General features: G+C 42.2%; 1 pseudogene; it reads left to right on the forward strand.

Annotated features, from left to right (window-relative positions):
* Positions 1 to 15,872, forward strand: part of LOC132395226 (adenosine receptor A2b-like) — a 35,600-nt pseudogene extending 19,728 nt beyond the window's left edge.
* Positions 15,873 to 23,076: the final 7,204 nt, after the last annotated feature.

Raw genomic sequence — 23,076 nt, forward strand, 5'->3', positions numbered from 1 at the left:
GCACGGACTAGGAAGGCCGAGATGGCCTGTTTCCGTGCTGTGATTGTTATATGGTTATATGGTAATGCTCATTTATGTGAACAAAGTGTTGGGGGCTGAATACTTTTACAGGGTACTGTATATTAACACAGGAAACTTTCCTGGATACATTTCACTAATTCCATTCCATTCAGGCCCTTAACACTCTGGGTAGTCCAGTCAATATTGGGGAAGTTAATATTTCCCACAAACACAACCCAATTATTTTTATTACAATGATCAATTTCTCTACACAACTACTCCTCAAATTCCCACTGACTTGTTTGATTTCCTGGCTCAGAGATGCCTTTGGTGATAAGTCTCTTCTGCTGGTCATCCCTTTAGAACAGAGATGAGGGGGAATTTCTTTAGCCAGAGGGTGGTGATTCTCTGGAATACATTGCCATAGACGGCTGTGGCGGTCAAGTCATTGGGTATATTTAAAGTGAAAGTTGATAGGTTCTTGATTAGTCAGGGTATCAAAAATTATGGGGAGAAGGCAGTATAATGGGGTTGAGGGGGAGAATAAATCAACCACAGTTGAATGGTGGAGCAGATTCAATGGGCCAAATGTCTAATTCTGTTCCAACATCTTGTGGTCTTATCTGTTTGCGCATGTGTTCCCTTAACTTCAAATGTATGGTTACCATCCTACAATTATCTTAACTGTTTGGATCCTAAATTACCAAAGTGTTTAACTGAGATCTGTAATCTATCCATAGGATCCTGGTTCCAAATACCTCTGCATGTTCAGTCCTCCAAAGGTCTATAAAGTTGTTTCAACAATGTTCTTACTTGAGACTGACCAGGTACTGACTTCCTAACCCTCCTTCAAGTGCCCCTTTAGAATTACAGAGCACTGCAGCACAGAAACAGGCCCTTCAGCCCATCATATCTATGCTGAACTTTTATTTTACTGAGTCCTTTGTTTGTTGGTTTCCAACGCCTTTTCATGGACAGCAGATTACCTTCCCAAAGATTGATGGGATACTTGACATTACTGTAAGCTAATTCTCATCGGGTTCCTGGTATTTGTTTGCCTTTAAACCTGCTAATGTATCAGGTGCCTCTGCTCAATTTTTGGACACTTGCATGAGAAAATCACCTTCCTCTTCATTTAACCTGCCATCTCCAAATCTATTATCATTATGATTCTGATGCAAGGTGTTCATTTGAGGCCTCACCTGTAGTTTCGTAAACAGATTGCTTCTCTTGTCCCAATTGGGCCCTACTCCTGCACTTAAAATACCTCTAGATACCTTTGGGTTTATCCTGATCATCTCTGTCAGTGATTTGTTGTCACCTTTTTTGCCTTACTCTTCTCCTTTATAGAACATAGAACAGTATAGCACAGTACAGGCCTTTCAGCCCACGTTGTTGTGTGAACTCTTTAACCAACTCTAAGATCAATCCAACCCTACTCTCCCACATAGATCTCCATTTGTCTTTCATCCATCTACCTATCTAACAGTCTCTTTAGTGTCCCACATATATTTGCCTCCACCACCACCCATGGCAGTGCATTCCACATACCACTCTCTTTATAAAGAAAACCTACCTGTGACATCTCTCCTACCGTACTCTTTCCTCCAAACACCTTAAAACTATGTCTGCTCGTATTAACTACTTCTCTGAAAAATTTCTCTATCTACTCTGTCTATGCCTCTTATCATCTTGTCCACCTCCAACAAGTCACCTGTCATCTTCCTTCTCTCCAAAGTGAAAAGCCCTAGCCCACTCAACCTATCCTCATAAAACACGCCCTCTAATCCAAGCATCTCCCTACACTCGTCATCAGTTCCCTGTTCCTGTCATACACTTCCTTTTTCCTCTTTTCCAGCCCCTGATATCCAGAGTCTCCTACAGTGGCTCTGAAATCTGTTGGAACACTTGTTCTTTCTATCTTTCTACTATGAATGTTTCCCACGAAGCAGATGTGGACTTATCTGCCAGTAGATGATCCCAAGCTACCTGTGAGAGGTCTTGCATTATGCTAATTAAATTGGCCTTCTTCAATTTAAAATCTTTGTCCATGGCTATGAAAATATATGGAGTTGTGGTCAATATCTTCAATTTGATCCTCCACCAACCCTCCTTCAAAATGTTTAGTTATATTCTTCAAGATTCAGTAATGCCTTCTCGCTCTTTGGTCAAATTACTTAGTGCATCAAAAGCTCACTAAACTCCTCAAAAATACTGCACCCTCTGGTATTGACTGAACATAGAATAATACAGGTCTTTTTAACCTGCTCTAAGATCAATCTAACTCTTTTACCCCACATAGCTCTATATTTTTCTATCATTTATGCTATGACGTCCCTGGTGATATTTGGAAAATCAACATCCTTCAGTATGCCCTGTTTTTCTTGTGTCTTTCTGATATGGGACCTAGGAAGAGCTGACTAATTGGACACACAATTGACTTGATGGTACGGAGCAGAGAGTGAAGGGCTATTTCTCAGACTGGAGGCCTGTGATTCGTGGTGTGTCTCAGGGGCCAATGCTCAGCCTATTGTTATTTGTTATCTATGTCAATGATTTGGATGAAAATGTACAAGGCACTGTTAGTAAGCTTGCAGATGTCATTAAAATCATTGGTGTCATTTACAGTGAAGATTATTATTGGGATTTACACAGGGATATTGATCAACTGGGCCATGGAATGGCAAATGAAGTTTAATTTGGATAAGTGTAAGGTGTTACACTTTGGGAAGACAAATGAGGGTAGGATTTTCATAATTTAGCCCTGGAGAGTGTTGTAGAACAGGGGGACCAAGGAATACAAGTACAGAGAGTTCAAAAGTCAAAGTTATGTTAGGCCATGAGATATAGGAGCAGAATTAGGCCATTCAGCCCATTGATCATGGTTGGGTTTTCTTCAAATTATTCTCCTGCCTACCCTCTGGGAATTTCTCTATGCCCTGGTGCCCCCAAGAGAAAGCATCCAGGATGGCTGTACTGGATCTGCTTTTGGGTAGGCTGGCTAGATGACTAAACTTTCAGTGGGTGTGCAGTTAGTGACGAGTGACCACAGCTTCTTAAGTTTGAAGATAGCTATAGATAAGGACCTTGACCTTATGGGAGGGTATTAAATTGGAGCAGAGCAAATTACAAGAGCATTAGGCAGGAACAAGGGACATATACAGGGCAGGTATGTTCCATTCAGAAGGAAGGAAAAGGATGGTAAGATAAGAACATCTTGGATGTCGAGGGGGGTGATGAATTTAGTCAAGAAAGAAAAGAAGTGTGTAAAGCTCAGAAAGCTAGAATCAAATCCCTTGAGGATTATAAAGAAGTCAGAAAAGAACTCAAGAAGGGAATTAGGAAAGGCAGGAGGGGCCATGAAATGTCCTTGGCTAGAAGGATTAAAGAGAATCCCAAGGCATATGTACAAGAGGATAACTAGGGAGAGGGTGAGATCACTCAAAGATAAAAGTGGAACATTTGCTTCGATGTGAATGTGGGTGAGGTCCTTAATGAGTACTTTCCATCAGTATTTACTAAGCAGAAGAGTACAGAGAATAGAGAGATCAGTGCTGGGAGTATTAATATGATAGGGTGTTTCTAAGTAAAGGAGTAGTATTGGGTTTCTTAAAGAGCATTAAAGTGGTCATGTCCCCTGGACCTGATGGGGTATACCCCAAGTTGTTGAGAGGGGCAAATGAAGAGATTACTGGGGCCTTGACCAATATATCTTGGTGTCCTCTCCAGCCACAGGCGAGGTCATGGAGGACAGGTGAGTACATAATATTGTTCCATTATTCAAGATGGGAACCAGAGATAATTCTGGAAATTATACAGCACTGAGTCTCACAACAGTAGCAGGGAAGTTACTGGAGAGAATTTGGAAAACCATGACCTAATTTTGGAGAGCCAGCATGACTTTGTATAGGGCAAGTCATGTCTTATTAACTTGATTGAGTTTTTTGATGAGGCGACATGGGTGATCAAAGAACATAGAACTGTGGATGTTGTCTACATGGATTTTAGTAAGATATTCAGCAAGGACCCTCATTGGTGACTCATCCAGAAGATTAAGATGTATGGGATCAATGATGAGTTGGCCATTTGGATTCAGAACTGGCTTGCCCATGGAAGACAGAGGGTGGTGGTCATAGGGACTTTCTAGCTGGAGATCTGTGATTAATGGTAATCCCCAGGGATCTGTACCGAGACCTCTCTTGTTCATGATTAAAACAAATGATCTGGATGAAAATGTAGATGGGTTGGTTAAAAGTTTGCAGATGAAATGAAGATTGGTGTTATGGATAGTGTAGATCACTGGTAAAGAATGCCGCATGATATAGATCAGTTATAGTTCAGGGCACAGAAATGGAGATGGAATTTAACCCAGCCAAATGTGAAATAGTGCAACTTAGGTGGTCAAATGTAAGGGAACAGTACACTGTTAAAGGCAGAATCCTTAACAGTGTTGCTCAGCAGAGGGATCTTGGGGTGCAAGTTCATAGTCCCTGAAAGTGGCTGTACAGGTTGCTTGGGTGGGTAAGAAGGCATGTGGCCTGCTCGCCTTTATTAGTCGAGGCATTGAGTTCAAAACTCAGGAAGTTATGTTGCAGCTTTATAAAACTCTAGTTACATAGAAATATAGAAACCCTACAGCACAATACTGTGCCAAACACGTACATACTTAAGAAATTACCTAGGGTTACCCATAGCCTTCTATTTTTCTAAGCTCCATGTACCTATCCAGGAACTTCTTTATCATATCCGCCTCCAGCACAGTCAGTGGCAGCCCATTCCACTCACTTACCACTCTCTGCATAAAAAGCTTAGCCGTGACATCTCCTCTGTACCTACTTCCAAGCACCTTAAAACTGTGCCCTCACATGCTAGCCATTTCAGCCCTGGGAAGAAGCCTCTGATTATCCACATGATCAATGCCTCTCGTCATCTTGTACACCTCTATCAGGTCACCTGTTATCCTCTGTCGCTCCAAGAGGAAAAGGCTAAGTTCACTCAACCTATCCTCATAAGGCATGCTCCCCAATCCAGGCAACATCCTTGTAAATCTCCTCTGCACCCTTTCTATAATTTCCACATTCTTCCTATAGTGAGGTGACAAGACTGAGCACAGCACTCCAAGTGGGGTCTGACCAGGGTCCTGTACAGTTTTAACATTACCTCTCAGCTCTTCAAATCAGTCCTGTGGTTGATGAAGGTCAATGCACTGTACGCCTTCTTAACCACAGTCAACCTGCGTAGCAGCTTTGAGTGTCCTATGGACACAGATCCTAAGGTCCCTCTGATCTTCAATACTGCCAAGGGTCTTACCATTAATACTATATTCTGCCATCATATTTGACCTACCAAAGTGAACTACCTCACACTTATCTGGGCTGAACTCCATTTGCCACTTCTCAGCCCAGTTTTGCATCCTATCGATGTCCCATAGTGACCTCTGACAGCCCTCCACACTATCCACAACACCTCCAACCTTTGTGTCATCAGCAAATTTACTAACCCATCCCTCCACTTCCTCATCCAGGTCATTTATAAAAATCACAAAGAGCAGGGGTCCCAGAACAGATCCCTGAGGCACACCACTGGTCATTGGCCTCCATGCAGAATATGACCCGTCTACAACCACTCTTTGCCTCCTGTGGGTAAGCCAATTCTGGATCCACAAAGCAACGTCCCCTTGGAGCCCATGCCTCCTTACTTTCTCGATAAGCCTTGCATAGGGCCCCTGATCCAATGCCTTGCTGAAATCCACATACACTACACCTACTGCTCTACCTTCATCAATGTGTTTAGTCACATCCTCAAAAAAATCAATCAGGCTCGTAAGGCATGACCTGCCTTTGACAAAGCTATGCTGACTATTCCTAACCATTTTATGCCTCTCCAAATGTTCATAAATCCTGCATCTCAGGATCTTCTCCATCAATTTACCAACCACTTAAGTAAGACTCACTGTTCTATAATTTCCTGGGCTATCTCTACTCCCTTTTTTGAATAAGGAAACATTACCTTCAATCCTCTGGAACCTCTCCTGTCCCCATTGATGATGCAAAGATCATTGCCAGAGGCTCAGCAATCTCCTCCCTCGCCTCTCACAGTAGTCTGGGGTATATCTCATCCGGTCCCAGTGACTTATGCTTTCCAAAAGCTCCAGCACATCCTCTTACTTAATGTTTATATACTGAAGTTTTTCAGTCTGGTGTAAGTCATCCCTATAATTGCCAAGGTCCTTTTCTGTAGTGAATACTGAAGCAAAGTATTCATTAAATACCTCCGCTATCTCCTCTGGTTCCATACACACTTTTCCACTGTCCAATTAAACGTTTTCCTAACTTGTCTGTTCCTATCCCTCTCCAATGCTATGGTAAAGGAGATAGAATTGTGATCACTATCTCTAAAATGCTCTGCCACTGAGAGATCTGACACCTGACCAGGTTCATTTCCCAGTACCAGATCAAGTACAGCCTCTCCTCTTGTAGGCTTATCTACATATCGTGTCAAGAAACCTTCCTGAACACATCTAACAAACTCCTCCCCATCTAAACCCCTCGCTCTAGGGAGATGCCAATTAATATTGGGGAAATAGGCATTTAGGCCACATCTGGAGTATTGCATAATATTCTGGTTGCCTCATTATAGATTGATACTCTATTGATCCCAAAAGCAATTACAGTGTCACAGTAGCATTATTAAATTGACTTTATTACTTACATCCTTCACATGCATGAGTAAAAATCTTAACGTTACATCTCCATCTAAATGTGCAATGTGCAATTTATAGTAATTTGTAATAAATAGTATGTACAACAGGACAGTCAATAGAGTATAGAAATACAATTGTATTGGTGAATTAATCAGTCTAATGGCCTGGTGGGAGAAGGTATCCCGGAGCCTGTTGGTCCTGGCCTTTATGCTGAGGTATCATTTCCTGAAGGCAGCAGCTCGAACAGTTTGTGGTTGGGGTGGCTTGTGTCTCCAATGATCCTTCAGGCCCTTTTTACACATCTGTTTCTGTAAACATTCTGAATTGTGGGAACTGCATTACAAGTGCACAGATACACAAATATTAGAAGAGAAGAAAGAAAGCATAAAAAAGTTCTCAAACTGTCTAACAGGAGGGAGGTAATCATTTCCCTGGCTATAGGCTGACTCATTACAGAATCTAATGGCTGAAGGTAAGAATGACCTCATATAGAGCTCTTTGAAGCAGAGCAGTTGTCTTAGTCTATTACTAAAAGTGCTCTATTCAGTCAAGGTGGCATGTAGAGGGTGAGAAACATTGTCCAGAATTGTCAGGATTTTCCATAGGGTCCTTTGTTCTACCACAGCATCCAGTGTGTCCAGTTTGACTCCTATAACAGAGCCAGCATTTCTAATCAGTTTATTGAGCCTGTTGGCATTGATGTGTTGATGCCATTGCCCCAGTACACCACTGCATAGAAGATTGTACTGGTGCCAACAGACTGGTAGAACATGTGAAGGAAAGGCCTGCGTACTCCAAGGGACCTCAGTCTCCTCAGGAAGCAGAGGCTTTGGAGAGGGTGCAAAAGAGATTTATCAGGATGCTGCCTGGATTAGATGATATGCTATAATGAAAGGTTGGACAAATTTGGGTGGTTGTCTCTGGAGCAGTTGCAGCTGAAGGTAGATCTAATAGAGGTTTATAAGATTATGAGAAGCATGGCAAGAGTAGACATGTAGTATCTTTTTCCCAGGGTCAAAATGTCTAATACTAGAGGGCATGCTTTTAAAGTGGGAGGGGTTGATTTCAAAAGAGATGTGAGGGACAAGTTTTTCTTTCTTTACATAGAGAGTGGTCGGTACCTGGAATGCATTGCCTGGGGTGGTGGTAGAGCCAGATACATTAGGGACTTTTAAGAGACATTTAGATAGGCCCATGAACGTGAGGGAAATGGAAGGATTTGGACATTGTGTAGGCAGAAGAGATTAGTTTAGCCATTTGATTACTAATTTATTTGGTTTAGCACAACATTGTGGGCCAAAGGGCCTGTTTCTGTGCTGTACTGTACTATTCTATACAATCTCCAGGGTCTCACTGGAGGTCATTTAAATTTCTCTATTGTTAAACTAAAACTGTAAAAACATAAATATGTCTAAAACAATTGAAAGAGGACACAGATGCAAAGAGAAGCTCCTGGTATTAGTAGCTGGCACCCAACTGCCTCCATTTAAAATCATGAGGGGCACAGACAGATATGGGAACAGGGGAAACAGTTCACCCTAGGTTGGGAAATGAAGGTTCCAGGGGGTGTAGGGTTAAGGTGAAGGGAGTAGGAGTGTGATGACAATATTTTCACCCAGAAGGTGGTCTGCATATGGAACAAGCTGCCAGTGGAAGTGATTGAGACAGGAACATTAACAATATTTAAAAAGTACTTGGACAGGTCCATGTTAAGATTTAGAGGGATTATAGAAAATTATAGGCCAGTGAGCCTGACATCAATACTGTACTGGAAAAGTTATTGTAAGGTATTTTAAGAGACCAGATATATGAGTATTTGGATAGACAAGGATCAATTAGGGATAGTTGGTATGGCTTTGTGCATGGTAGGATGGATGTGTCTAACCAATCTTATAGAGTTTTTTGAGGACATTACTAGGAAAGTTAATGAAGGCAAGGCAGTGGATGTTGTCTACATGGACTTCAGCAAGACATTTGACAAAGTCCCACATGGAAGTTTGGTCAAGAAGGTTCAGACACTAGGCATTCAAGCTGAGGTAGTAAATTGGATTAGATATTGGCTTTGTGGGAGAAGCCAGAGAGTGGTAGTAGATGGTTGCCTCTGACTGGAGGCCAGGGACTAGTGGTGTGCCACAGAGATTGGTGCTGGGTCAGTTGTTTTTTGTCATCTATGTCAATGATCTGGATGATAATGTGGTTAATTTGATCAGCAAATTTGCAGTTGACACCAAGATTGGGGGTGTAGTGGACAGTGAGAAAGACTCAGCAAGATCTGGACCAGATGGAAAAAATGGCAGATGGATTTTAATGCAGAAAAGTGTGAGGTGTTGCAGTTTAGGAGGACAAACCAGGGTAGGTCGAACACAATCAGCAGTAGGGTACAGAGGAGAAAAGTAGGACAAAGGGATCTGGCCCATAATTCATTGAGTGAGGCATTACAGATAGATAGGGTCATTAAGAAAGCTTTTGGCACATTGGCCTTCAAATATCAAAGTACTGAGTACAGAAGTTGGAATGTTATGTTGAATCACAAACAAGAGAAAATCTGCAGATGCTGGAAATCCAAGCAACACACATAAAATGCTGGAGGAACTCAGCAGGCCAGACAGCATCTACGGACAAAAGCACAGTTGACGTTTCAGGCCGAAACCCTTCGGCAGGACTGGAGAAAAAAACGCTGAGGAATAGATTTGAAAGGTGGGGGAGGGGGAGGAGAGAGAGAAATACCAGGCAATAGGTGAAACTTGGAGGGGGAGGGATGAAGCAAAGAGCTAGGAAGTTGATTGGTGAAAGAGACAGAGGCCATGGAAGCAAGAAAAAAGGTGGGGGAGGGAGGAGCACCAGAGGGAGGCGGGAGGCAATGGGCAGGCAGGGAGATAACATGAAAGAAGGAAAAGGGGGTGGGAAATGGTGAAGGGGGGGCATTACTGGAAGCTTGAGAAATCTATATTCATGCCATCAGGTTGAAGGCTACCCAAACGGAATACAAGGTGTTGTTCCTCCAATCTAAGTGTGGCCTCATCACGACAGTGAAGGAGACCATGGATGGACATATTGGAATGGGAATGGGAAGTGAAATTAAAATGAACGGCCACTGGGAGATCTTACTTTTTCTAACGGACAGAGTGTAGACGGTCAGCAAAGCAGTTTCCTAATCTACATCAGGTCTCACCGATATACAGAAGGCCACCTCAGGAGCACATGTTATGTTGAACTTGTACAAGATGTTGGTGATGCCTAATTTGGAGTATTTTGTACAGTTTTGGTCACCTACATACTGGAAAGATGTAAATTAGATTGAAGGAGTACACAGAAAATTTACAAGGATATTGCTGGGACTGGAGGACTTGACATAGGTGATTGAATAAGCTCAAACTTTATTCCCTAGAACATAGAAGATTGAGGGAAGATTTGATAGAGGTATAAAAAAAATTATGATATATATGTAACTCTTGCTTCGGCTAGCAGCTTAATATAGGGGGTGATAGCTCCCAGCCTGGTCAAACTCAAGAAATCTCGTTTGGGTAGATGCTGCGCGATGCATTCTCTGTTACAAATCAGTACCCAGAAATGACAAACAGTACACAATATGCAATTAAACGATTAAGCTTTATAATTCTTACTTTGACTATATGGTTAGTAAAGAAAATGAAAAGAAGAGGAAGGGCCCAATCTTATGAAACAGTCTATTGAGAATGTTGGAGCTCTCTGATAAGCCGCTTGTCCACCATCAACCTCCTCTGATCATCGCTGCCCTTCGGACCCTCGCTCCAAGTCCATCCCATCCAGCGGTCTACCAACTCTTTCCATTCGCGTCTTCTCTCCTCATCCCTCCCTGGCGAAAGACCGCAAAAACCTCTCCTCCAGACTCACAAGAAAGAACAACAGCATTCCAAACCCATATCTCTAGTCGTAACCCAAACATTGCTGCTGCAGAGAAACCATTACATTATCAGTGAAACCTTACAGCATGTTCCACAGCAGGAAAATGCAACAGCATGTTGCATATAGACAGGGTAAATGTAAGCATGTTTTTTTCCATTGAGGTCTGGTGAAAGTAAATTAGAGATCATGGGTTAAGGGTGAACAAAAGGGGAAACTTCTTCACTCAGAGAGTGGTAGGAGTGTGAAACAAGCTGCAAGTGGTGGATATGACTTCAATGTTCAAGAGAAGTTTGGATAGGTACATGGATGGGAGGGGTATGGAGAGCTATGGTCTGTATGCAGCTTGATGGGACTAGACAGTTCAAATGGTTTGGCACACACTGTAAGGGCCAAAGAGCCTGTTTCTGTGCTATAGTTTTCTATGGATATGGGTCAAACGGAGACAGATTGGATGGGACCTTGGTCAGTATGAACTGGTTGGGCCGAACAGTCTGTGTGACTCTATGAGCTCAGTGTGTGGATCACTGTTGTAATTTTGAACCCATGGTAAGTTCATAACCATCACTCTGGAGCTAAGACTGAACGCTGGCAAGAAATAAGTTAAGCACCAGCTGCAAATGGTCAATCCGACCCAAAGAAGAAATGGAAAGTATAGAAGATGTTAGTCTGGTAGCTTCTTCAGGGAACAACTGAGATGGCATCTATGGTTTGGCAGACAGCACTAGAGCCACTTCCACACCACTGAGAATCTGATGACTCTACCTGTTGGAACTTGGTGGCTGAGAGAAAACTACATCATTAGCATTTTCTCCAAAAAATCTTCAGTACAAAATGGAGTGTCACCATACTCGCATCAGTGCCCACAGGGATGCCAATGTTTCCAGAGAACACAAGATGTAATTTGCACCGCCAACCTGATTCAACAGGATGCTACCCAAATCTCTACCTCAAACTCCACTTCCCTGCAGTGTCCTCCCAATCGTGGATTCTTTTCCTATCTAGAAACCCCCAACCTTTGTTTTCGGTGAGCCTCTGGGGTTGAAAATTCTGAAATTTCACCATTTTCTCTACAAAGAAAGTGTACATCTGTTGTAAGCAGTTCACCCGCACTCTGTAAGCCCTGGTTCTGAACTTATCAGGCAAGGGATCCTCTCTGTATCTAGTCTGAATCCTGAAGGAATTTTGTAAGTTCCACTGGGGACACTACTCCAGAGACTGAGCCTGCTCAACTCTCAAATTCAAGAAGTTTGAAGTATATTTGTTAACAAAGTACATATTGAGATTGAGGCTTTTCCATTGGTCAGGGTTGATCATAGATGTTGTGTTCTAGATGTCTAGATACTCAAGCTAGGGCAATACAATATGGAGAGCAAGCTGTTGCCCATGTAGTGAGCTTTCCCTCTCCAGCATCTGATGAACCCAAAGGAATGGCAGAGATCAATAGTTTGGTACCAGCAGCATCGCAGGAGTTGCCAGTCAATGTTAAACTCTATGTAAGACTACCTTAGGGACACATATGTCACCATATACAGTCCTGAGATTATATTTCTTGCATTCACACTAAATACAAAGCAACACAATAGAACCAATGAAAACCTGCAGACAGGCAAACAACCAATGTGCAAAAGACATAAAATTGTGTAGATACAAAAAAAAACCGAGAGATCTCTCGCAATCCTTGGGCAGAGTTCATTGACAGTGGCAGGGCAAGGAGAGGTGGTGGGTTCAGGGGGTTTAAAAACTGAGGTATGGTGTACACAAGTTAGGACTTCGTACAATTCTGGATTACATCCAGTGCTACGTGCTAGTGAGGGTAAGAAGAGGAGAATATGGGAAATGAATGTGTGTTTGAAAAGTTGGTGTAGGGGACCAGGAACCTGTGGGGTCATTTTTGGAGCAGAGATGATCTGTATAGGATTGTGGTATGTAAAGAGGAAGTAGGTTAATTTTTTTTGAAAGATTTAGGAATTAAGGGCCAAAGGAACTGATAGAGATGAAGAAATTAGACGGTGGGAAAATCATCCATAATATAGAATGACAGGGCAGACTGGAGGAGCTGACTGGCCAACTCCATCTCCTACAGTTTGTGCTCTGTACTGTCATTTATATTTTGGAGGAAGTCAGTATCTGTGGAGGGAAATGGACAGTTGATGTTTCAGGTTGAGGTAAAGTGAAAAGCTTGTCTTGCATACTGTTCATACAGATTAATTCATTAGTACAGTTCAAGGTAAAGCCAGTAATGCAGAATAAAGTGCACCAATTACAGAGAAAGTGGAGAGCAGGTAAATGATAAGGTTTAAGATCATAAGAGTCCATCTTATTGTACTAGAGAAATATTCAATAGTCTTATAACAATGGAGTAGACACTGTCTGTAAGGCTGGTGGTACGTGCTTTCAGGGTTTTGTATTTTTCACTGGAATATCATCAGTTTCTAAATGCTGGCATGAAATTCAAAGGTCATCCCTTCTTCAGATGAGTGGACGCAGAATTTTGAGTTGATAGCCCAATGAACACAGACCTTGGTTGAGAACATGTAATTCCATTGAGAGTGTATGGCTATCATTATCTGACAGAGGAATATTCCATCCAGCATGTTGTTTGTGGTACCAGATTCCACCATCTGCAGTCCCTCCTTCTGCTTAAGTCATCTCCATGTTGCTGCTAAATGTTTTAGGAACCCTTTTGAACGGTAAAAATATTTTTCAAATATGAATTGAGATTTAGTCAGTTCTACTTGTCCATTATTTTAAGGGATTTGGGGTTTTACAACAATGGACTCCTACTGGGGATTGGGTTTCAGTCTCTCTTCCAGACCCACTTTGCTACAGGCACAGGAAATGTCAAAAGAAAACAACCTTGGAAAAACATGTCACAATTCCCAATGACAAACACCAGGAATTGCCAGGATACAATGGATATTTCAACTGGTTTCCTGACTTTGTATTGCTTCCTTTTTCACAGATACAGTGGGCTGATAACTGGGAGGAGGGCCAGGCTGATTATAGCAATCTTCTGGATCCTGTCCTTTTTGATCGGCCTGACTCCATTCTTTGGTTGGAACCTGAGACGCCAAGTGAAGCTGGAATGCACAGCCCCCTGGTACTCTCAATGATCCCTGTTCCCAGAACAACACAGGGGAATGCTTCTTTCTCAAAGTGGTTGACATGGAATACATGATTTACTTCAACTTCCTGGGCTGTGTTTTAACTCCCCTGCTTATTATGCTGGGAATTTACATTAAAATCTTTACTGTGGTCAGAAAGCAAATGCACAAGATAGAACTGAACTCTGTGAATTTCAACACATCCCAGACATTTCTACAGAACCAAGTCCAAGTTGCAAAATCGCCATCCATCATTGTTGGTTTCTTTGCGTTCTGTTGGCTTCCACTTCACATCATCAATTGCATTTATTACTTCCACCCACAATATTTCCAATCCATAGGTCCTGGCCTCATGGACGCTGCCATCATTCTATCTCATGCCAACTCTGTTGGCAATCCCATCATCTATGCATACAAGATTCAGGAATTCTGCAACACCTTCCGCAAAATTATTTTCAAACACATTCTTTGTCGGGCAGACAACAACTTTAAGCAGGATGGAAGTTCCCACCAGCACACCATATACAAAAGGCACAACAACATTGACATGTATATGTGCAGGAGTTGACCTTTATATGGATTGTTCCCAGACAAGCCCTGGACAAATGCAAGTGTGCGTCAGTATGGGGAAAGTGACAAAGGAAGGAAAGAAAACATGGAATACAAATGGAGAAATACAGCATCGCCTGAATCCGAATCCTGTAAGTAATTCTTCTCCATAAAGAACTGGCCAGGGGTAACATTATGGACAGAAATATCTATCTTTCTAATACATAAATTGAAGTTTGGATCACAAATACTATCGTGTTCAGAGGCCCACACATACAAATCGGCACTTGCACTGAAGTCTGGTTAGTCCTGTGGCAGTTATTTAGCATGGAGCTGCTTTAATCCAGAAGTCATCGAACTGTAAAAGTAGGTACTGTCTCGGTGACCCAAAGACAGAAATGTGTTCAAAAAGCAGCTATTACTGTACGTAAGTCAACGATTTAATATTTTTACTATGAAGCACACTATATGCCAAACATGTAACTAAGAAATGTGTGTGAGAACATCAGTGCTTTGCATCTGGAAGAGTAGGGGGAGCATCTAATGCCAAATAGAAAAAGGGAAAGCATTGCTGGATCTCTGTCCTTCCTGCTCTGGCCACTCACACCAGAGAATAACACAGATATTAGCCTTCATGATTCCTAAAAGAAATAGGAAAAAATTAGGTATTTTGGCCCGTTACGTCTTCTCCACCATCCCATCATGGCTAATTTATTATTCCTTTCAACCTCATTCTCTTGCCTTCCCCCCATTTTTGATGCTCTGACTAGTCAAGGATCTATCAAGCTCCTCTGTAAATATACCTATTGACACAGCCCTCAGAGCCGCCTGTGGCAATGAATTTTGCAGATTCACCACCCTCTGGCCAAAGAAATTCCTCATCTCTGTTTTAAATGTATGTCCCTCTATACTGTAGCTGTGCTCTCTGGTCCTAGACTCCCCCAATATAGGAAACATCCTCTCCACATCCACCCTATCTCGACTTCTCAATATTCAATAATTGTCAGTGAGAACCCTCCCCCCATCTGTAACACCGATGCTCACTGTCACCTATCACCCCAATGCTGTGACTGTAAGGAGAAACGTCACCTCATTGCTTTGACAGCTGAGCAGGGAAAATGCGTTTCCCCTTGGATCCTGTGGACAATTCTGATTAAGGTCTTCTTTTGGATCCAGCTAGCTAACAAATCCAACTGACATCATTGTTGAAACCTATGTGTCTCAAGTTGCCATTGCATCAACCACCAATGATAAAGCAAGATCAGGGGCTGAGATCACAAACGGAGCGGGAGTTTGCTCTTGCACTCTGAGCCTGTCCCACCATTCACTCTGATTGGTGCTCGGCTCAACTGCTCTTCAGTTGCAGTTTTCTAGAATCCATAATTCCACAATAGAACACACAACAGTAGAGCACAGGGCAGGCCATTCAACCCACAATGTTGTGCTGTTCTTCATGCCAATTTATACGAAGAGTCTTTTTTGTGTATATCATCCATATCTTCCATTCCTTTCATATTCATGTGTCTATCTAAAGCCTCACAAACCCAACCAAACTGCCTGATTCCACTACTACCCTTGGTAACCTATTCCCGGCACCTACCACTCTCTGCATAAAAAAATGTGCCCCTCACATCGCCTTTAAACACCACCCCCCCCCCCCCCCACCAAATTTTAAAGCATGTCCTCTGGTGTTTGATAATTCTATCCCACAGAAAAGATCTGTATACCAAATCTATGCCTCATAATTTTAAAAACTTTGATCATGTCCCCACTCAGCCTTTGACACCCTAGGGAGAATAGCAAAAGTTTGTCCAATCTCTCCTTACAGTACGTGCCCTGTAATCCAGGCAACATCCTAGGGAGCCACTTCTGTACCCTCACCACACCCTTCCTAAAATGGAGCAATCCAAACTACACACAATACTCCAAGAGTGGTCTGGAAAAAGTTTTATGTAGCAACAATACAACTTCCTTACTGACTACTGCCAATGACAACAAGCATGTCACATGACTTTTTTTGCAACCTTACCCACTTACAGAGCCACTTTCAGTGAACTTTAGTTGGACTGCCAGATCCCTCTGTACCTCAGTGCTATTAAGACCAGATCTCCATTTCTCAGGGACCATTTACTGTATGCTTTCTCCTTTTCATCTGACCTCCCAAAATGCAACACCTTACCCTTGCCCAGCTTAAACGCCATCTGCTACTTCCTTACCCGTAGCTGTAATTGACCTATGTCCAATTGTTTCCCTTAATAATAATTTATGCTGTCTACAACTCCACCAATCTTTGATCCATGTACATACTTGCTAATCCATCCAGTTACATTTTTAACCAAATCATTGATAAAAATCACAAACCACAACACAATTCCCCATCCCTCAGAGACCAGCTTTCCATTTCTCTGAGTTTATGTAGTGATTAGAGTGAGGGTTAGACTCGTGTAATTCTGTGGCCACAGACTTTCTTGTAGCATAGAAAAGAGCAGCTGTTCCAGTGTCCATATTTACATAATACTTTAACTTTGTGCAATAGCTTTAAGATTGTAGAGAATGTTTGCCATGCTCTCTTCAGATCACACATCAGACGGCCCAGGTCTCACTCTTACCTGCTGGTTTTGCCACGGTGAAGGTTCCTTGCACAACCCTGGGGCATCATTCTCACCATCCAACAAATGTTTCACAGATTGTACAGTCTGTGTTGAGAGTCCACCTGGAAATGGAAAGGCTACATAATGCACATAAAAAACCCATTTATATAAGCTTGCTTCAAGTTTTTTTCTTGGTTGTGAGATGAGTATATTTGTGATTTTACACTGGTGGCACGTAAACATGACTGATGCACAACTGTAATATTCCTTTAACCAAGATCAACTTTCTTAACCTTTACTCAACTGCACTTTTGTGGAAAGTTTGGCAACATTAGGGTTTTATCTGGAGTCAGATCATTTGACTCGCTTCTGCTTTCCATACCTCTGCCTTGCCAGTTACCAGGGCTTGTTGCCAAACACCAGACTTAGTCCAGATCTCGTCAGGATCCTAAATTGGTTTGATGTGCTGCAGTGAACAGGAGGGTATACATCCAGCTGAAACACTCCACATCTTCGAGAGGTATAGAAAAAGTTCAGTTGTTTAACCTACTCACTGCTGAACCAAACACATTTATTGAGTTGAACATTTCCAAAATTAATAAAACCTATTAGTATAAACATGAGCAATTCTGCAGATGCTGGAAATGCAAAACAACTCACAAAATGCTGAAGGAACTTAACAGGACATGCAGCATCTATGCAAATGAATAAACAGTTGTCATTTTGGGTTGAAACCCTTCTTCAGGACTGGAAAAGGGGGAAGAAGGTGATGGATGAAGCCATGGTAAAGGGATGGAGAGGAAGAAATCTGATAGAAGAGGAGGTAACAGGACAGGGGGCAATAGAAGAGGAGGAGAAAGGAAGGGAATTTTTTTTATTATTACCTTTTTTAAACAATTCAGGATCATCACATTCACAAGTTTTGAAGCTATTCTCACAAAATAAGCAGGGGCTTCACCAAAGTTACTTTTTCCGCTGATTTTTCTTGAGATGTTACAGATTTCTAACGCATATCACCCTGGGTCCTTTGATGGTGTACTCCCTGGGTACTCCGATGGAGTTCCTGGTAAGGCTCTGAAAACCTGTGCCAACCAACTGGCAGGAGAATTCAAGGACATTTTCAACCTCTCACTGCTACGGGCGGAAGTTCCCACTTACTTCAAAAGGCAACAATTCTACCAGTGCCTAAGAAGAATAATGTGGGCTGCCTTAATGACTATCGCCCGGTAGCACTCACATCTACAGTGATGAAATGCTTTGAGAGGTTGGTCATGACTAGACTGAACTCCTGCCTCAACAAGGAACTGGACCAATTGCAATTTGCCTATCGTCACAATAGGTCAATGGCAGACGCAATCTCAATGGCTCTTCGCACAACTTTAGACCACCTGGACAACACAAACACCCATGTCTGAATGCTGTTCATCAACAATAGCTCAGCATTTAATACCATAATTTCCACAATCCTGATCGAGACGTTACAGATCATGGGCTTCTGTACCTCTCTCTGCAACTGGATCCTTGACTTCATAACCAGAATACCACAATCTGTGCGGATTAGTGATAACATCTCCTCCTCGCTAGTGCACCTCAGGGTGTGTGTTTAGCCCACTGCTCTAGTCTCTCTATGTCCATGACTATGTGGCTAGGGATAGCTGAAATCCCATCTATAAATTTGCTGATGATACAACTATAGTTGGTAGAATCTCAGATGGTGATGACAGGGCATACAGGAGCGAGATATGCCAACTAGTGGAGTGGTATCACAGCAACAACCTGGCTGTAAGACGAAAGCTGATTGTGGACTTCAGGAAGGGTAAGATGAAGACCATAGAGAGATCAGAAGTGGAGAGAATGAGCAGTTTAAAGTTCCTGGATGTCAAGTTCTCTGAGGACCTAACCTGGTCCCAACATATCGATGCAGTTATAAAGAAGGCAAGACAGTGGCTATATTTCATTAGGAGTTTGAAGAGATTTGGTATGTCAACAAATACACTCAAAAACTTCTATAGATGTACCATGGAAGGCATTTTGACAAGCTGCATCACTGTCTGGTAAGGGGGTGGGGGCCTACTGCAGAGGACTGAATTTGGTCAGCCACATATTGGGTACTAGCCTACAAAGTACCCAGGACATTTTCAAGGAGTGGTGTCTCAGAAAGGCAGAGTCCATTACTAAGGACCTCCAGCACCTAGAACATGCCCCTTTCTCACTGTTACCATCAGGTAGGAAGTACAGAAGCCTGAAGGCACACACTCAGTGATTCAGAAAGAGCTTCTTCCCCTCTGCCATCCGATTCCTAAGTGGACATTGAACCCTTGAACACTACCTCAGTTTTTAAAAATATATTATTTCAATTTTGCATGATTTTTAATCCATTCAATATACATGTTCTGTAATTGATTGATTGATGATCTATTATTAATTTTTTTCTTCTATGCTATGTATTGCATTGAACTGGTGCTGTTGTTAACAAATTTCACAACACATGCCAGTGATAATAAACCTGATTCTGATTATCCATGTGCCACAATGCCCTGATCCAAGAAGCAGTCATTTCCACTGTATTTCCATTTGCCACTCACTTCCAAGCCTTTCCAGAGTGCTCACCTGACTCGCTCCTTCACTGATACCCAACACAAGAGATACCTGACGTATGACAAAAGCCTGACCTGCATTCACAAAGATCCCAGCTGACACACAAGAGATTCTGCAGATGCTGGGAAATACAAAATTCTGAAGAAACTCAGCAAGTGGGTTGATAAATCTGTTGGAATTCTTTGAAGAAATAACAAGCAGTATAGATAAAGGAGAATCAGTGGATATTGCATACTTGGATTTTTAGAAGGCCTTTGACAAGTTGTCGTACATGAGGCTGCTGAACACAATAAGAGCACCAGGCATTACAGGGAAAAATACCAGCATAGATAGAGCATTGGCTGATTGGCAGGAGGCAAACAGTGGGAATAAAGGGACCCTTTTCAAACTGTTTGCTGGTGACTAGTGGAGTACCACAGTGTTCAGTGTTGGGACTGCTTCTTTTTAAGTTGGTCTATGATTTGGATAATGAAATTGATGGCTCTGTGGCCAAGCTTGCAGCTCACATTTTTGTATTTTCTCTCCATTTAGAAAATAGCCAACCCTTTCATTTCTACTACCTGCAGAAGGGCATAATCATACACTTCCTGACACTGTATTCCATCTGCCACTTTGCCCATTCTCCTCATCTGCCTAAGTCCTTCTGTGGCCTCTCTACCTCCTCAGAGCTACCTGCCCCTCCATCTATCTTCATATCGTCTGCAAACTTTGCAACAAAGCCATCAATTGCATCATTCAAATCCTTGACATGTAATGTAGAAAGAATCAGTCCCAATACAGACCTCTGTGGAACACCACGAGTCACTGGCAGCCAACCAGAAAAGGCTTTCATTGTTCCCACTCTTTGCCTCTAGCCAATCAGGCACTGCTTTATCCATGCTAGAATCTTTCCTGTAATACCATGGGCTTATCGCTTGTTAAGCAGCTCATTTTATCATGTGCCTCCAAGAACCCTGATACCTCATCCTTAATAATCCATTCTAACATCTTTCCAACTACTAAGGTTAGAATAACTGGCCTATAGTTTACTTTTTTCTGCCCCTCTCCCTTCTTGGAAAGTGGAATGACATTTGCAATTTTTCAGCCTTCTGGAACCATTCTAGAATTTAGTGATTCTTGAAAGATCATTACCAATGCCTCCACAATCTCTTCAGTCATCTCTTTTAGAACCCTGGGGTGCACACAATCTGGTCTAGATGACATATCAGACTTTTTACTTTCCCAAGATCACTCTCACTAATAATAGGAACTTCACACACTTCATGACCCCTGACACCTGGAACTTCCACCACACTGCTAGTGTTTTCCACAGTGAAGACTGGTGCAAAATACTTATTCAATTCATCCACATTTCCTTGTCCCCCATTACTACATCTCCAGCATCGTTTTCCAATGGTCAGATATCCACTCCTGCCTCTCTTTTACACTTCATGCTTCTGAAGAAACTTTTGGTATCCCATTCAATATTATTGACTAAACTACTTTTGTATTCTATCTTTACCTTCTTAATGACTTTCTAATTGTCTTCTGTTGGTTTTTAAAAGCTTCCCACTCCACTAATTTTTGTTCTATTATATGTCCTCTCCTTGGCTTTTATGTTGGCTTTGACTTTTCTTTTTAGCCATGGTTGTGTCATCTTGCCTTTAGAATACTTCTTGCTTTTTGGGATCTATATATCTTGTGCCTTCTGAATTTCTTCCAGAAATTCCAGCCATTGCTGCTCTGCCAGTGTTCCTTTCCAGTCAAATCTGGCTGCTCTTTCATGCCTCTGTAATTAATTTTACTCCATTGAAATACTGATAAATCTGACTTCAGCTTTTCCTTCTTAAATTTCAGAGTGAATTCAATCATATTATGATCACTTTTCCCCTAGGGGTTCTTTTACCTTAAGCTCTCTCATCAATTCTAGTTCATTGCACAACACCCAATCCAGAATAGCTGACCCTCTAGTGGGTTCACCACCTGTTGCTCTAAAAAGCCATTTTGTAGGCACTCTAGAAATTCCTCCTCCTGAATCCAGCACCAACCATAAGACATAAAAGTAGAATTAGGCCATTTGGCCCATTGAGTCTGCTCCACCATTCAACCATGGCTGATCTTCTTTTCCCCTCTTCAGCCCCACTCCTTGTCCAATCAAGAAACTATAAAGCTCTGCCTTAAATAAATGGACACCCCTCTATCCTGAAGCTGTGCCCTCTTGTCCTAGACTCCCCTACCATGTGAAATATCCTTTCTACGTCTACTCTGTCTGAGCGTTTCAACATTTCAATGAGATTCCACCCCCCCCCACCTTATTCTTCTAAATTCTAGCGAGAACACATCCAGAGCTATCCTTGTATGACAACCATTTCATTCCCTGACTCATCCATATGAACCTCCTCTGGACCCTTTCCAACGACAGCACATATTTTCTTAGAGGAGGAGCCCAAAACTGTTCACAATACTCAAGGTGAGGCCTGACCAGTGTCTTATAAAGCCTGTGCATCACATCCCTGCTCTTGTATTCTAGATCTCTTGAAATGAATGCTAACATTGCATTTGCCTTCCTCACCACTGATTCAACCTGTAAGTTAACCTTCAGGGTGTTTTGTACAGGGATCCCCAAGTCTCTTCACATCTCAGATTTTTGGATTTTCTCCCCATTTAGAAAATAGTCTACACAGTTATTTCTTCCATCAAAGTGCATGATCATGTGTTTTCCGACATTATATTTCATTTGCCACTTTCTTGCCCATTCTCCTAATCTGTCTAAGTCCTTCTCCAGCCTACCTGTTTCTTCAACACAACCTGCCCCTCCACCAATCTTCATATCATCTGCAAATTTGGCAACAAAGCCATCTATTCCATCATTTAAATCATTGATATACAGCATAAAAAGAAGTGGTCCCAACACTGACCCTTGTGGAACACCACTAGTCACCGGCAGCCAACCAGGAAAGGATGCTTTTATTTCTACTCACTGCTTCCCACTAATCAGCCAATGTTCTAACCATGTTAATAGCTTTACTGTAATACCATGGGCACTTAACTTCGTGAGCAGCCTCATGTGTGAAAGGCCTTCTGGAAGTCCAAATACACACATCCACTGCATCCCCTTTATCTATTCTACTTGTAATCTCCTCAAAGAATTCCACAGGTTTGTCAGGCAGGATTTTCCCTGAAGGAAACCATGTTGACTCTGTCCTATCTTGTCCTGTGTCACCAAGTACTCCATAACCTCATCCTGAGCAATTAATTCCAACATCTTCCCAACCACTGAGCCAGGCTAACTGGTCTATAATTTCCTTTCTGCTGCCTTCCTCCTTTCTTAAAGAGTGGAGTGACATTTGCAATTTTCCAGTCCTCTGGCACCATGCCAGAGTCCAATGATTTTTGTAAGATCATTACTAATGCCGCCACAGTCTCTACCGCTACCTCTTTACCTGTATATCTAGTGTGCAGTTTATCTGGTCCAAATGACTTATGCATCCTTAGGTCTTTCAGCTTTTTGAGCACCTTGGCTCTTGTAATAGTAACTGCACATCTTTTCCCTCACTCCCTTCAACATCTGGCACATTGCTAGTGTCTATCACAGTGAAGACCAATGCAAAATAATCATTTAGTTCATCTGCCATCTCCTTGTCCCACGTTATTATTTCTCCTGCCT

This window comes from Hypanus sabinus, chromosome 6 (assembly GCF_030144855.1).
Source record: "Hypanus sabinus isolate sHypSab1 chromosome 6, sHypSab1.hap1, whole genome shotgun sequence".
Lineage (NCBI taxonomy): Eukaryota > Metazoa > Chordata > Chondrichthyes > Myliobatiformes > Dasyatidae > Hypanus > Hypanus sabinus.